At 36.3% G+C, this 12,720-nt stretch overlaps 1 protein-coding gene and 1 long non-coding RNA gene across 6 annotated transcripts in view; one reads left to right on the top strand and one right to left on the bottom strand.

The window, feature by feature from the left end:
• Nucleotides 1–12,720, top strand: part of LOC117211185 (latrophilin-like protein LAT-2) — a 75,699-nt gene that overhangs the window by 20,266 nt on the left and 42,713 nt on the right. The gene's annotated exons all lie outside the window — the stretch shown is intronic.
• The window catches only part of LOC117211190, a 51,461-nt gene continuing 43,973 nt past the window's right edge, over nucleotides 5,233–12,720 (bottom strand). The window contains exons 2-4 of one of the 2 annotated variants that reach the window (XR_004488219.1): nucleotides 6,221–6,270; nucleotides 5,831–6,157; nucleotides 5,233–5,475 (exon numbers count right to left, since the gene is read on the bottom strand). This is a non-coding gene — a long non-coding RNA (uncharacterized LOC117211190). Of the gene's footprint in view, nucleotides 5,476–5,501; nucleotides 6,158–6,220; nucleotides 6,271–12,720 lie in introns of those variants that run through there. The other variant, XR_004488218.1, reaches the window with a different exon arrangement.

The following is a 12,720-nucleotide window of genomic DNA, read 5'->3' as shown; positions in this document are numbered from 1 at the left end:
GTAACCGCATTGCAAATAATTAATAGCAAGTAAACTTCCTGTACTGTGGTAAGCTAATGTTTATTTTAAAATGTATACCAGAAAATGAACATATGGTCGTACCTGTGAAATATGAAACTAGCATTAACTACCTTTTCGAAATGGTCTCTGGTATAAGCACCGGTACGTTTGTAGAGAGTGCAAATAACTTCGTTTGAGCACGGCATTCAGCGATTACTTTGCTTTTCCGAATTACCTTGAGTCAAGTGCGACATCAACCATCGATCATCTACCCTTTCCTTTTTCCCATTAAAAAACATCTGTTACAAAGCATTTAATTGCATCTTTTTCAAAAAGTATGCTCGTTTTTATCTTTTTTTTTTTGTTTTTTTGTTAATAACAATTATATGATTCTTCTTTGATATATATTGGGTTGGCAACTAAGTGATTGCGGATTTTGTCATCAGATGGTAATGACAAAATCCGCAATCACTTAGTTGCCAACCCAATACATTTATTCGTCCTGCTTTTTCCATCATTTTGTTTCAGTTAATTTCTGTAATCTTTATTTTCACAACATATTTTGTACATGTTTTGCTACGCAAGGATTAACAGTTGCAACTGGGAATTAATTCGATAAAACCAGAGAATTGTAATCGAATGGTTGCCAGCTCATTCGTTTAAATTTCTATTTCTCACTGATACGCGAATTTATTTCATGATATTCCATTTTTTTCTCTTTGTAACCTATGAATATTTATCAGCTCGTATTATTCTCTCATCATGTTTTGTTCGCGATTCGTTGGCCGAAATCAATAATTCAATTCCGGCAGAAGACGGGTCGCCAGGCTGCTTTCGCATAATAATAGCGCGTCAGTGAGACTACAGAGACGCGTCGCAGTATAATTTACTGGAAATTCCTATTTCAATTTAATTGCTCTAATTAAACGCAGTCCGCTGTTCTCTTGCTTCGAGTCAACTTATGTCACAAGGAATATAGGCTAATAATCGAAGTTTCGAGGAATTGCCAGTTAAATCTTCTGATCTCGAGGCACTTAAATTATTTTAACGAGTTCGTAATGCGGTCATGCCATTCCTCCCTTATTTTATTATGAAATTCCTCGTCATCTTGTATCGCGTGCTAACCAGCTCCTCGCTCTTGAAAACTTGATACGTTTATAGCCACATATGAGTCATAGAACGCTTCGAATCGAGAGTTGTTGTCGAATCATGTTGTTTTGCCTCGGAGTATTAGCACCGTTCCCATGTCCAAGATTTAAAAGTAAACAAACACAGACAAAACAGTATCGCCGTTACGTGCAACCGTCGACCGGTGTCGAATTCAAACTTTCTGTTACTCCCCGAGCAGTATAAACAAACGAACACGCTCTCTAGGACAGTTGGTATCGAACATTCAGTAAGCGAACGACGATTAACTCTGTTGAAAATTGTGGACCTTTGAAGCCGAAATAATGTTATAGAAACACAAAATTTATACTGACGATTAATATTAAAATAATGAAATATTTATTTCATGAACGATTCCTTATATATTCATCGATACACACTTGCACGCGTCTCAGCACTTTTTTCTATACCCGACTGTTAATCGACTCTTAACCGACTGAAGTTCTGTACTTAGAACGATTTTAAATATATTTGACCATTACAAGTATTCGCTCGTGTCGTCATTTAAAGCAACACATTTAACCATCCACTACACGTTAATAACTGTGCTAGTTGTCGAAGAGAATTAGGTGCGGTTCGAGCTACAGTCATATGCTGAAACATTGAAGCTTTAGCTAAATTAAGTTTAACTTACTTGGAAGTGGAGGTTAAGAGGCAATTTCCTGATGTGGTATTTGAAAAGTGGCAACAAAAGCGTAACCACGATCACAAAAACTCCTCTTTCATTCTCTGATCTAGGATATGCTTTCTTTTTGCTTCTTGAAAGCCCTAATTCCCTGCTAGTCGAAGGAAGCACTTTCCTTTGGTAGCAGCGAGTTCCCCGCGAAACCGCCACGAATAAAGGCAGAGTAATGGCTTTAAAAACCCGAGAAGGAGAGATCCTGCTTCTTCGCTATCTTCTCCCTTGAAATGCCACCGCGATTTTTATTCCCGAATAAAGTAAGAGGCTTACTAGCGAGAATCCTTGCTCCATTTTGTCATACGCGTGGGATCTTAATGATCCCTTGGAAGCCTCGCAGATTGAATCTTAGGAACTTCATATTCCCTCTGGATCTGTTTCATGCATTCGTCCCTGGATATAGCTACCACCAACTGTAACCTTTGTTAGTCCTATACGAGGAGTAAAAGTAGCGCCAAACAATGGAAAAAGATGTTTTGCCAAAAAGTTTCCACTCCATTCTATCCGATATAATGTCTATTTATAATATAATGTTTAATTATATTATGTTATATATTATTATATATTATTATATTAATTTAATTAATTCAATCGGTTCCTCTATACAAACATAGTTATATAGGTATCTTGAAATCTATCTGATAGGAAATTGTTATTGAAAAATGGGAGAAGAAAAGGAGCTTATGAAGCAAGCTAAAGATAAGCTGATAAGACTATAAACAAAGTAGAGGCATTATTCAAAGTAACATGATCTAGTAGGTACGCAGAGTCCTTCGACAAGAAACATTTTTCCTTCGAATAACTCGATGGTAATGTCAAATCCTGCAATTAATTCCGATTTTCCTCGAACAAAATCTCTCTCGTTCGCACGTTTATATTGTCTTTATTTATCGTCTAACAAATATTATTAACAATTTAATGCCATAGATTCGTCAACTTTCACTTTCACTTGTAACGGATGCTGGAAGAAAAGCAGACCGATATATTGGGTTGGTAACTAAGTGATTGCGGGTTTTGTTAATGCCACCTAATGACAAAATCAGCAATTACTTAGTTACCAACCTAATAATATTTTGAGTTATGCTTCACAGATGGAAGAAAATAGATATTTTTGCCGAGTAAGAATGCTTTTGAACATGATTTTGTACAAGTAGAATGTTCTCGATTATTATTGAAAATCTTCTTTTATTCAAAATTAATACAACTAATCGCTCGCATTTTTTTTTTCGTTTGCTGCTTGTTTTAGCGAATAAAATGTTTTATGGTTATTCCCTTGAAACTACCTATTATCTCGTTCTATTATTATTTCCGGACTCAGTATAGTATCCGGATTGCAAAATATTTGACTCTTATTAGGCGTTTTTCAGGTCACTGAAGCCAAAAATGAGGGTCGTGTTTTACGGAAATGGGACGTGAAAACTGTTGATGTGTGACATCCTCATGAATTTGAAAGATACCTTTTTCAAAACACGCTACTCTTAACTTACTATGTGGCTTGTTTTATATGCATCTGAATCATGATTACTGAATTAACTTTCACTTATTTTCTGTTTTTCCGATCGTCTCACCGTAATCATACAAAAACCATATTGAGATATGTATAATTGTATGTGCTAGACTAGGTTAGCTGCGTAGTAGTAATACTTGTATGTGAATATCAGTGTGTGAAAGTATATATACGCATCTCCAAAACAAAGAAATGTAAACTCTTCAGTCGGTTAGCAGTCGGATATGGAGGAAAGTACTGAGACGCGTGCAAGTGTATATCGATGAATATCTTTGAAATCGCTTATCAAATAAATACATAACTATTCTAATATGAATTCTAAGTGTAAATTTAGTGTTCCTATACCATTATTTCGGCTATTAAGATCCAAAACTCTCAACAAATATAAAACAAAAATTGTTGCTCATCTATCACCTTATGAAAGGAACGAAACTTTCCGGATAACTTAATAATATTGAAACAATGAATATAACATAACACAAGTGAAAATATCGTAAAATGCAAGACACAGAATGAAATTTATACCAATCTTTATTTCAACATTCTCTAAAAGTTGATATTACAAACAGAAGACATTGTACCGCTATTGAGATATGTATAATTGTATGTGCTAGACTAGGTTAGCTGCGTAGTAGTAATACTTGTATGTGAATATCAGTGTGTGGAAGTATATATACGCATCTCCAAAACAAAGAAATGTAAACTCTTCAGTCGGTTAGCAGTCGGATATGGAAGAAAGTACTGAGACGCGTGCAAGTGTGTATCGATGAATATCTTTGAAATCGTCCATCAAATAAGTATATAATTATCCTAATATAAATTCCAAGTGTAAATTTAGTATTCTTATACCATTATTTCGGCCATTAAGATCCAAAATTCTCAACAGACCAGTAAGCGGTAAGCAGGAAAATTGGCATTGCCAATGCCATCACCTGATCACGGTCTCAAGCAGATTTCTACAGTTCAGACCTTGGTCTGTCAAATGTCCATAAAGCAGAATTTTCAAAACCGTTCATTTTCGCGAAAAATGGCTCATTTTTGGTTTAGCTAAAATATTCCAGAAAAGACACGCACCGATACAAAATTTTGCACATCCTTATTTTCCTGTATCCATGCAAACGTCCATTGGGTTGGCCCCAAGGTCAACCCAATACTTGTAGAATCTATCGAAAATTTATAAAAATACGATAAATAAATGGTTTAAATTAACGTGGTGTTGAATATTAGATGCTAAAAAGATTGGCGAGACAATGATTGTTACTGGACGTTTTTATTTTATTTACATAAACAAAATCGAGTCCGACGAATAAATTCATTGCTGAAATTGAAAAAGCTTCGATTAGTTTATAATAGATTAGATTACTAGATAATAACCTATTTTAACGCGATTAGTCTATCTTTATTAGTCAGCCATGCGCATACTGTTGAGCTTAATGCTTCTCGTCGCGTCGGAATCCCCCTACTAGTTGGAGGTGGTGTCTGATTACATTTGACATGTTGTAGCGCACAAGGTAGCAGATCGCGTGAAATTTCCACAAGGATTAAGGATCAAGGATATCCACGAGTATAATGAAAACCGTCTTCATCGTCTGTCTTTTCCCCTTCCAATTTTCTTAAAACTTCCTTTCGCCATGTATAAGATCGTGAAAGGATAGTCGTTAAAGTAAGCCGATTTACAGGTTAGGTTTAAAAGAATAAGCCCCATGTTATCCTTACATAGCGAGACGGCTGGGCGGGTGCAAATAAATTCCCATAAGCAGAACAACTGAAGGGATTCTAAGATCTGAGTTGGAACTGGAACCTGTGAATTTTAAATGAATTTAATATTTATGTACATGCCATAACATATATACGTTCACATTATACGATTTATTATATAAATTTAACCATTTCAATTTAATGGAAAGGCACTTGTCTTTTTACAAGGATATGCACTCAGATATCCTCGTTAAATCCTTTGTAAATTAGCTCGTAGTAAGGTGAAATTTAGTTGGAAACTTTTCGACAAAATGCCAAGAATTTTGTGCCAAAGTTAACGAGTTGGAGAATTTGCAACGAACGATGAAGCAACAGCAACAAGTTTACGTAACAGCCAAACGTTGAAACATCGCTGATGAAAAATCTGAAAAAGATCTACCGTAGAACAAGTGCAAAGTTTTGCAAAAAAAGATCGCATTTATTTTATATAATCAAGCCGTTTTAGCGTTTTAGTTAGATCAATTGAATTGTAATTCAATTAACCATATACCATACTGAAATTACAGTGAAACTGATAATTATTTAAGCAACAGAGTAATATGCATATATTGGGTTGGCAACTAAGTAATTGCGGATTTTGTCATTAGGTGATATTGACAAAATCCGCAATCACTTAGTTGCCAACTTTGGCAATTTGAAGGGACTTTATGTTTGTAGGAAAACAAGTTAATCCGTGCATCATGGAAGGCATATACGCGAGTTGGTCTAATTTCAGGAACCTTCTAGGTCTGTAAATCCTAGCCACGTAGAGTGCGGTTTATGCGTGCTACTAAAACGACAAGCAGTTGGTGGCTCGTTCGTTTCGTGACATCGTGAAACCGTAAGCGGCTTACGATCCCTTTCTTCACCCCATTTCAGCTTTCCTTTGGGATTCACCTTCGTCATCCTCTTAATATCAAGCCGTCCAGGATATTAGGCGTCGTTTTAATATCGCCCAGAGAAATTGTGCTTGCTCGACAGCTTTATGCTCCGTTGCCTTCCATTCTTCCCTAATTAAGAGATCCTTAATTTAGCAATGAAATTCCGTTGATAGCGAAAACGGTTATCTGAAATATTCCTCCTCATTTACCATTCTGCGTATTATTACTTCAAACATCAACAAAACTTACATTGCTTTTTTCTGCTTTGTTTATTAGATTTCCATCCTATCTACTGTATCCTACAAGATAAAGGATCAATTAGATTGGCAAATCTTCAGAGTTTAACATGTTCCTCAATGTTTTACTTGGCAAGAACTTTCTATTCGCTTGGCAACTAAGTGATTGCGGGTTTTGTCATTAGGCGGTATTGACAAAATCCGCAATCACTTAATTGACAACCTAATATCACAAGAATTGCTGTTCTTTGTTGAATTAAAGGAATCGCAGAAAAGCTTATGGAAGGTTTTCCATTGAGTGGAAGCAAATGTCATTTACACTCGATTTAGGAGTTGAAACTCCGTGCCACGCAAGCTGAAAAAGAGAAAACGAGAAGGCAGAGACAAGTGATGAATTTTTTCGATTCGGTTCGATAAGCTGTCAGGAATTGATTTTGATGGATCGAGCAAGTACGCTGAAAGCAGGGTAACCGCTGTTGACGTTCAAAAAGAGATCTCGAAGGAGCGGTGACAGTTGGCCCTAAATAAAACTGAGACCACCTCTGGATCTCTCTAAGCATACGTACATGTACCTATGATGTATACAATACAACGGTTCGCGTCACAAATATGTATATTGGGCAGCTTATATTTCTACTTTATCTGTTCTAATATTACCATTCTTAGAATCCTAGCTTAGGACATGTTATATATTTCAAGATGACTTTCATTCGAGGATATCTTAGAATTTGTTCATAGTATATATTTATTGTTAAGAACTGTGGATCTTAATTGCCGAAATAAAAGTAAAAGAACATTAGGGTTACACTTAGAATTCATATTAAAATAGTTCTAGATTTATTTAATAAAGGATTGCCAGGATCTTCGTCGATAACATTTGCACGCGTCTCAGCACTCTCTTTGTTTCACCATCTTCCATACCACACTGCCAACGTAACAGTTATATTCAGCTGTTTTTCGAGACGCCGCGCACACACATACTTCACACACACATATTCATATACGTGTGTCACTACTACGCGGCCAATCTCGTCTAGCACACAAAAGTATACATATCTCAATATTTATACTCCTACTAAGGAAATATTTCAATCTTTGTCCTAATATTATATTTTCTTGCTGTAATTCTTTTTTGGCTCCTTCGCCTCATTTTTTTATTACTATCAACTTTCCCTCTCTTGGGTACATTAAGATTCTCATTGGTTGATCAAATTTTTTTCTCCCTCCTTGTAGTAAAATGCTTCTTCAAACGTAGCATTATTTCTGTCTCGAAATTTCACCACAGGAGGAAAGTATTGCCCAAGAAAGCTCGTAGAATAGTGAATTATCTTTCACTACTGAACCGAGATATACGTTACACGCAGAAATAGTTGATATCGGAGAAGAATCTTTCGGAAGGTCTACGCTAGTGTCACGTAGGAGACACAAAAAATCACGAAATTGACAGATCACCGGTGATTTCCTCGCGTGGCAGTTCGAACGTTTCACAAATAAAGTAAAGAATTGAACTAAATATATTTAGTAGTAAAATTTATTGTACGAATCCAACAGAGTGACGGCTCAGTGTTTTTTTTTTTTTATTATTAAATTTGTACTTTACAATTTGTCCATTTGGTAAATTTTTCTAACCTAATTGCTAAATAATATTTGGGTGGTTACCTTCAGCGGGATGTCATCTTCGAGTTTGACTATTTTATTTCTTTAGTGAAGTCAGTGAGGTGTTTTCTTTTTAGTCTTCGTTCAGAGTATTAGAACAGAGAATGTCGAGAGCTGATTTTAGGAATGTTTATATACTATAGGTTTGGCTCCTATGGAGGGGGTGTCGCCGGGGCCTAGATCAAAGATGGCCACTGTTACTGTTTTCTCACACTGGAACACTCTCTCTATGTTGTTGTTTCGATGGCCTGCGGGACGTTCGTTAGACGCCCTTTGTTTTTCTATCGCTATTTTATGGCTCTGTAACACTAGAAACAACAAACCACTATTTTGATCAGCATTGTAATATTCTATTTCAATTTAGAATCGTCATATTTTGATTTTTACAAGGCTATCGTGTACTTTCACCGGCTCATGACATTTCACACTCGTGCAAATATTAGGTTGGCAACTAAATGATTGCGGGTTTGTCAATACCACCCATTGACAAAATCCGCAATCACTTAGTTTCCAGCCCAATAAATCGGCAAGGAAACATAAACCGTTGTGTTGTGCCTTAAAAAACTAATAAATCGAGCTTCCCTAAATTTCGACTTTGATTTCCCAAAGGAAAGCTGTACTTGCCATCGACTTCTTATCGATCGCGTTCTCTCTCTCTCTCTGTCTCTGTCTCTGTCTGTCTGCCTCTTTATGTTCAGTTCGACGCAGCTCCTATGTAGACCAGTGGTTCTTAATCGTATTGACATTGGCACGATATTGCATTCGATTGCTTGCGGTATTTATCGGAATTAAACAACAAATTAATGGTCCCTTGTATTATTTATTTGCTTTTATATTGTTCCGTTATATCTTGTAATTCCTTTCACATATAAAACACATTTCGTTATGTAACATTTATACATAGAACATACTTATTATACACGATTCAAATATTTATGAAAAGTAACTTATTTGTGTATATGGACATATATATATTTTCTAAAGTATATTTCGCATAATGTTAGAATTATTTAATGGAGGTATTGTATTTGCAATGGAAGAACCACTGATAGATAATAGATGGTGTTGTAGCGTCCTGAGAAGACTTTGTACAGCTCGTAAAGTGTTTCACGATTGAATTAGCTAGTATGCATCGATATCTGGACGAAAACGCCCTTTGAAGGACTAGGCTGACGAGCATACACTATTGGGTGTCCTTTTCTACTATTATACTCCGTGGTTTCAAATTACTCCTTGTGGAGCGACAACATATTTTGTTGATCTCTTTTTTCAACGTAAAGTATCAAAGCGACTTTTTACAGTCCTTTCAATGCTTTTCATGAACACACTGATACAGTTGCAAAAGTTGTTTTGCTTTAAGCAGCCTTTTGACACGTATCTAGTAACGTAGAAAATTTCGCCTGAGAAACAGGAGTTGCTTCTAATCTCTGGCTGCTTTTATTTTAAACTCGCAGGTGCTCGCATCTCAATGACCTCTATGCGTCGTTTTATACTCTAAACTCTTTGCAAACTCTTCCTTTTTAAGTTCTCCTTTGCTGTTATGTTGCTAGGTTTAAATTGATGTTAGCTAGTGGCTCACAACGTCGAAAGTTGTTGCCGGTATTTTAACATCCATTTTATCCGTTTCTTTTGATGTGAAAATTTACGAAACTACCGCGATAAGTTTTTGCACGATAAGTATTTTGTAGCAATAAGCTTGGGAATTTCGCCGCGAAAATTGCCTGCATACTGCATATTGCATTCTGCATACTGCATACGATGGAAAATGTACGGCACGAGAGTTGCATTGCATATTCGAAATAGCATATAAGATTGCACTCTCGCCAACCTTATTTCCTAGCTGTGCTTCTTCTAATAAAATGATTCAAAATGCCACGGAATATCTTACTAGCTTCTGTGTCTCGTTCTCTTTCCATTCTCTCAAGTCCTTTTATATCCTTCGCGCCCCTTCATAAACATTCCAATTGTGAATTTAATCGCAAGGCCATCCTTCTCGTAGATCTATTCAATTCCTTAAGATATTGGGTTGACAACTAAGTGATTGCGAATTTTATCATTAGGTGGTAATGACAAAATCCGCAATCACTTAGTTTCCAACCCAATACATCGATATACATATGCATCTCTGATACAAAGCAATCGCGTGTTTCGCTTACATACACGTACATATGTATCTATTTGCGTTGCATGAGAACGATAAATTTACTTTCATTTACTTTTCGAATATTTCTTCAAATGGCGCGTCTCTACGTTATACCTGCGAATTAAAAAGTAATTAATTATACAACCGAGCAATTGTTTGTTCTTCCAATTACTATTATACTATTGAGATACTATTGAGATATGTGTAATTTTGTGTGCTACGCTAGATCAGCCGCGTAGTAGTGACACACATATATGAGTATGAGTGCACGGCGTCTCGTAAAACAGATGAATGCAACTGTTCCGTTGGTAGTGTGGTATACAAGATGGCGAGACAAAGAGAGCGCTAAAATGCGTGCAAATGTGTATCGACGAATATCTTGTCAATCACACATCAAATAAGTCTGAAACTATTTTGATATTAATTCTAAGTGTAATCCAAGTGTTCCTATACATTTATTTCGGCGATTAAGATCCACAATTCTCAATATTTATGAATCTTAAAAAGAAATATTTGAATAGCTGGAGCAAAGTTGGTTCCTTCTGTCGCTGCGGCTATTGGGTTGGCAACTAAATGTTTACGGATTTTGTCATTAGGTGGTATTGGCAAAATCCGCAATCAATTAGTTGTCAACCCAATATTTCGTTTTATCGTGTTAGAAATTTTGTTCGTCTTTGTTTATATGAAAACTCTCAAATTTTAAAGTTATTATTGAGATATGTGTAATTTTGTGTGCTACGCTAGATTAGCCGTAGTAGTGACACACATATATGAGTATGATACACAGCGTCTCGTAAAACAGATGAATGCAACTATTTCATTGGTAGTGTGGTATAGAAGATGGCGAGACAAAGAGAGCGGTGAAACGCGTGCAAATGTGTATCGACGAATATCTTGTCAATCACACATCAAATAAGTCTGAAACTATTTTGATATTAATTCTAAGTGTAATCTAAGTGTTCCTATACAATTATTTCGGCGATTAGGATCCACAATTCTCAACACGTACGATTTATCCTTGAAAGACGTCTTTTGTAGGCTGACGTATGTAAAACATGGTAGATCAATTTTTTCGATAAAAGCTTCAGTACCTGGAAGCATTGCATCCTTTCCATAATACGAATGTTTAGAATTGGTTGCTTTCAAGTGCGATCCAAAAAAAGTTTTCTCAGAGAAAATGTTTCTTCTTTCTAGTCGCGTTCATTTACGAGATATACAGTCTAAGAACTTGAGAGATTACGATCGCTCGTTATTTCTTATCGATACAAATGTAATAGTAGAGATTGATCGCCTAACGTTTGGCCAAGTGTCGCGGTTTTCATGCGACGGATTTATATTGCGCGTACGAGACACGTACACATATTTGTATAGTTTTATTTCACTTCCGTTTACAATGCTTTTTCCTGTCTGGTTATTCTCGCGTACAGTGGATCGTTAAAAAAACCGTGTCAATAGCTAAACTTTGATAAATCCGCTACCGATTGTATATCGAAAGATACGTGCTGTGTAAATGAAATACTTTTTTCGTTCAATATTTATTCGAAACATTTGGAGCACCTTCTCCAACCACCGCTTCAATTATTCTTCTCCGTCACTTTCGTCGAACGTTTCCCAAAACCAGCTGTTTTTAACGTTACCGTTCTAACAAAAACATACAAAAGTTGAGTTTTCCTTTAAATTTAACCGGCCATTTTCTCGCGATTTTCCAGCTTACTGAAATGTATAGGTTACGCGTCAACGAGCCTGTACCACCTCGCGAGTGGATCCGACGTACAAAAATAAAAAAAAAAAAAAGAGAGAAAATAATTCGCAGAACTTCCCTCCCCTTTGACGTCGTTTTCCAGTTGCAGTTGTTCTTGTATGACACTGCTCTTCTTTCTTCTTTCGTTCCTTCCTTTTCCGTAAGAAGCGCTCGAGATGATCAGTTTCAAGTTTCTCCGAAACTTTGAAAAGTTACACGATCCGTTCGATGTATCGAGCATTATCGACTTATCAATGCCGTGCTTTGAAATCACGAAAGACGATACGCGCGATCGTCGAACTCAGCACACAAATTACCGGAATCACTAAACGATACTCGTTCCCATTTACATCGAATAATACGCATTTATTGAGTTGGCAACTGGCGGTACAAGCGGAAAGGGGGTGATTCTACGCGAAAAAAGAAGTCGAAAATATAGAATAAAAATTTTCCGTTTGAGGCTTTGTTTTCGAGAAAATCGACTTTGAATTTCCGCTCGGTACGCGTCACTTTATCACGTCTCGTTATAACGTATCCCACTGTAGATCGTTGTCTCGATGGAAAAATCAAAAAAAAAATTTTTTTAATTTTATATTTTTGACTTCTTTTTTCGCGTAAAATCACCCCCTTTCCGTTTGTACCACCAGTTACCAACCACCCTGTATCTACGTACATTGATACGGATTGGTTGTCTCGCATAACCTAATTTGCATAATATTGCACATCTCGCGTCTCTAACTTCACGTCATTCGCTGTATATATTCAACAATTAATCCGCCACGTTCAGTAAATTAGAAGATATTTTCACAATGCGTTTGTTTATTCATGCAAAAATGTTGAATAATTCAGGTGCGTCGAAGGCCACGACGCGTGAAGGAAAGTTCTCTATTTTCATTGAATTATGTACAAGATGAATAATACAAAAGGACGAGGAAGAATAGTTGATGTCTTCTATATTGCCTTTTGCGCTTAA

This window comes from Bombus bifarius, unplaced genomic scaffold, assembly GCF_011952205.1.
Source record: "Bombus bifarius isolate JDL3187 unplaced genomic scaffold, Bbif_JDL3187 scf7180000008218, whole genome shotgun sequence".
Lineage (NCBI taxonomy): Eukaryota > Metazoa > Arthropoda > Insecta > Hymenoptera > Apidae > Bombus > Bombus bifarius.
Note: the sequence above shows the minus strand (reverse complement) of the source record. Positions and strands in the feature narration are given on the sequence as shown.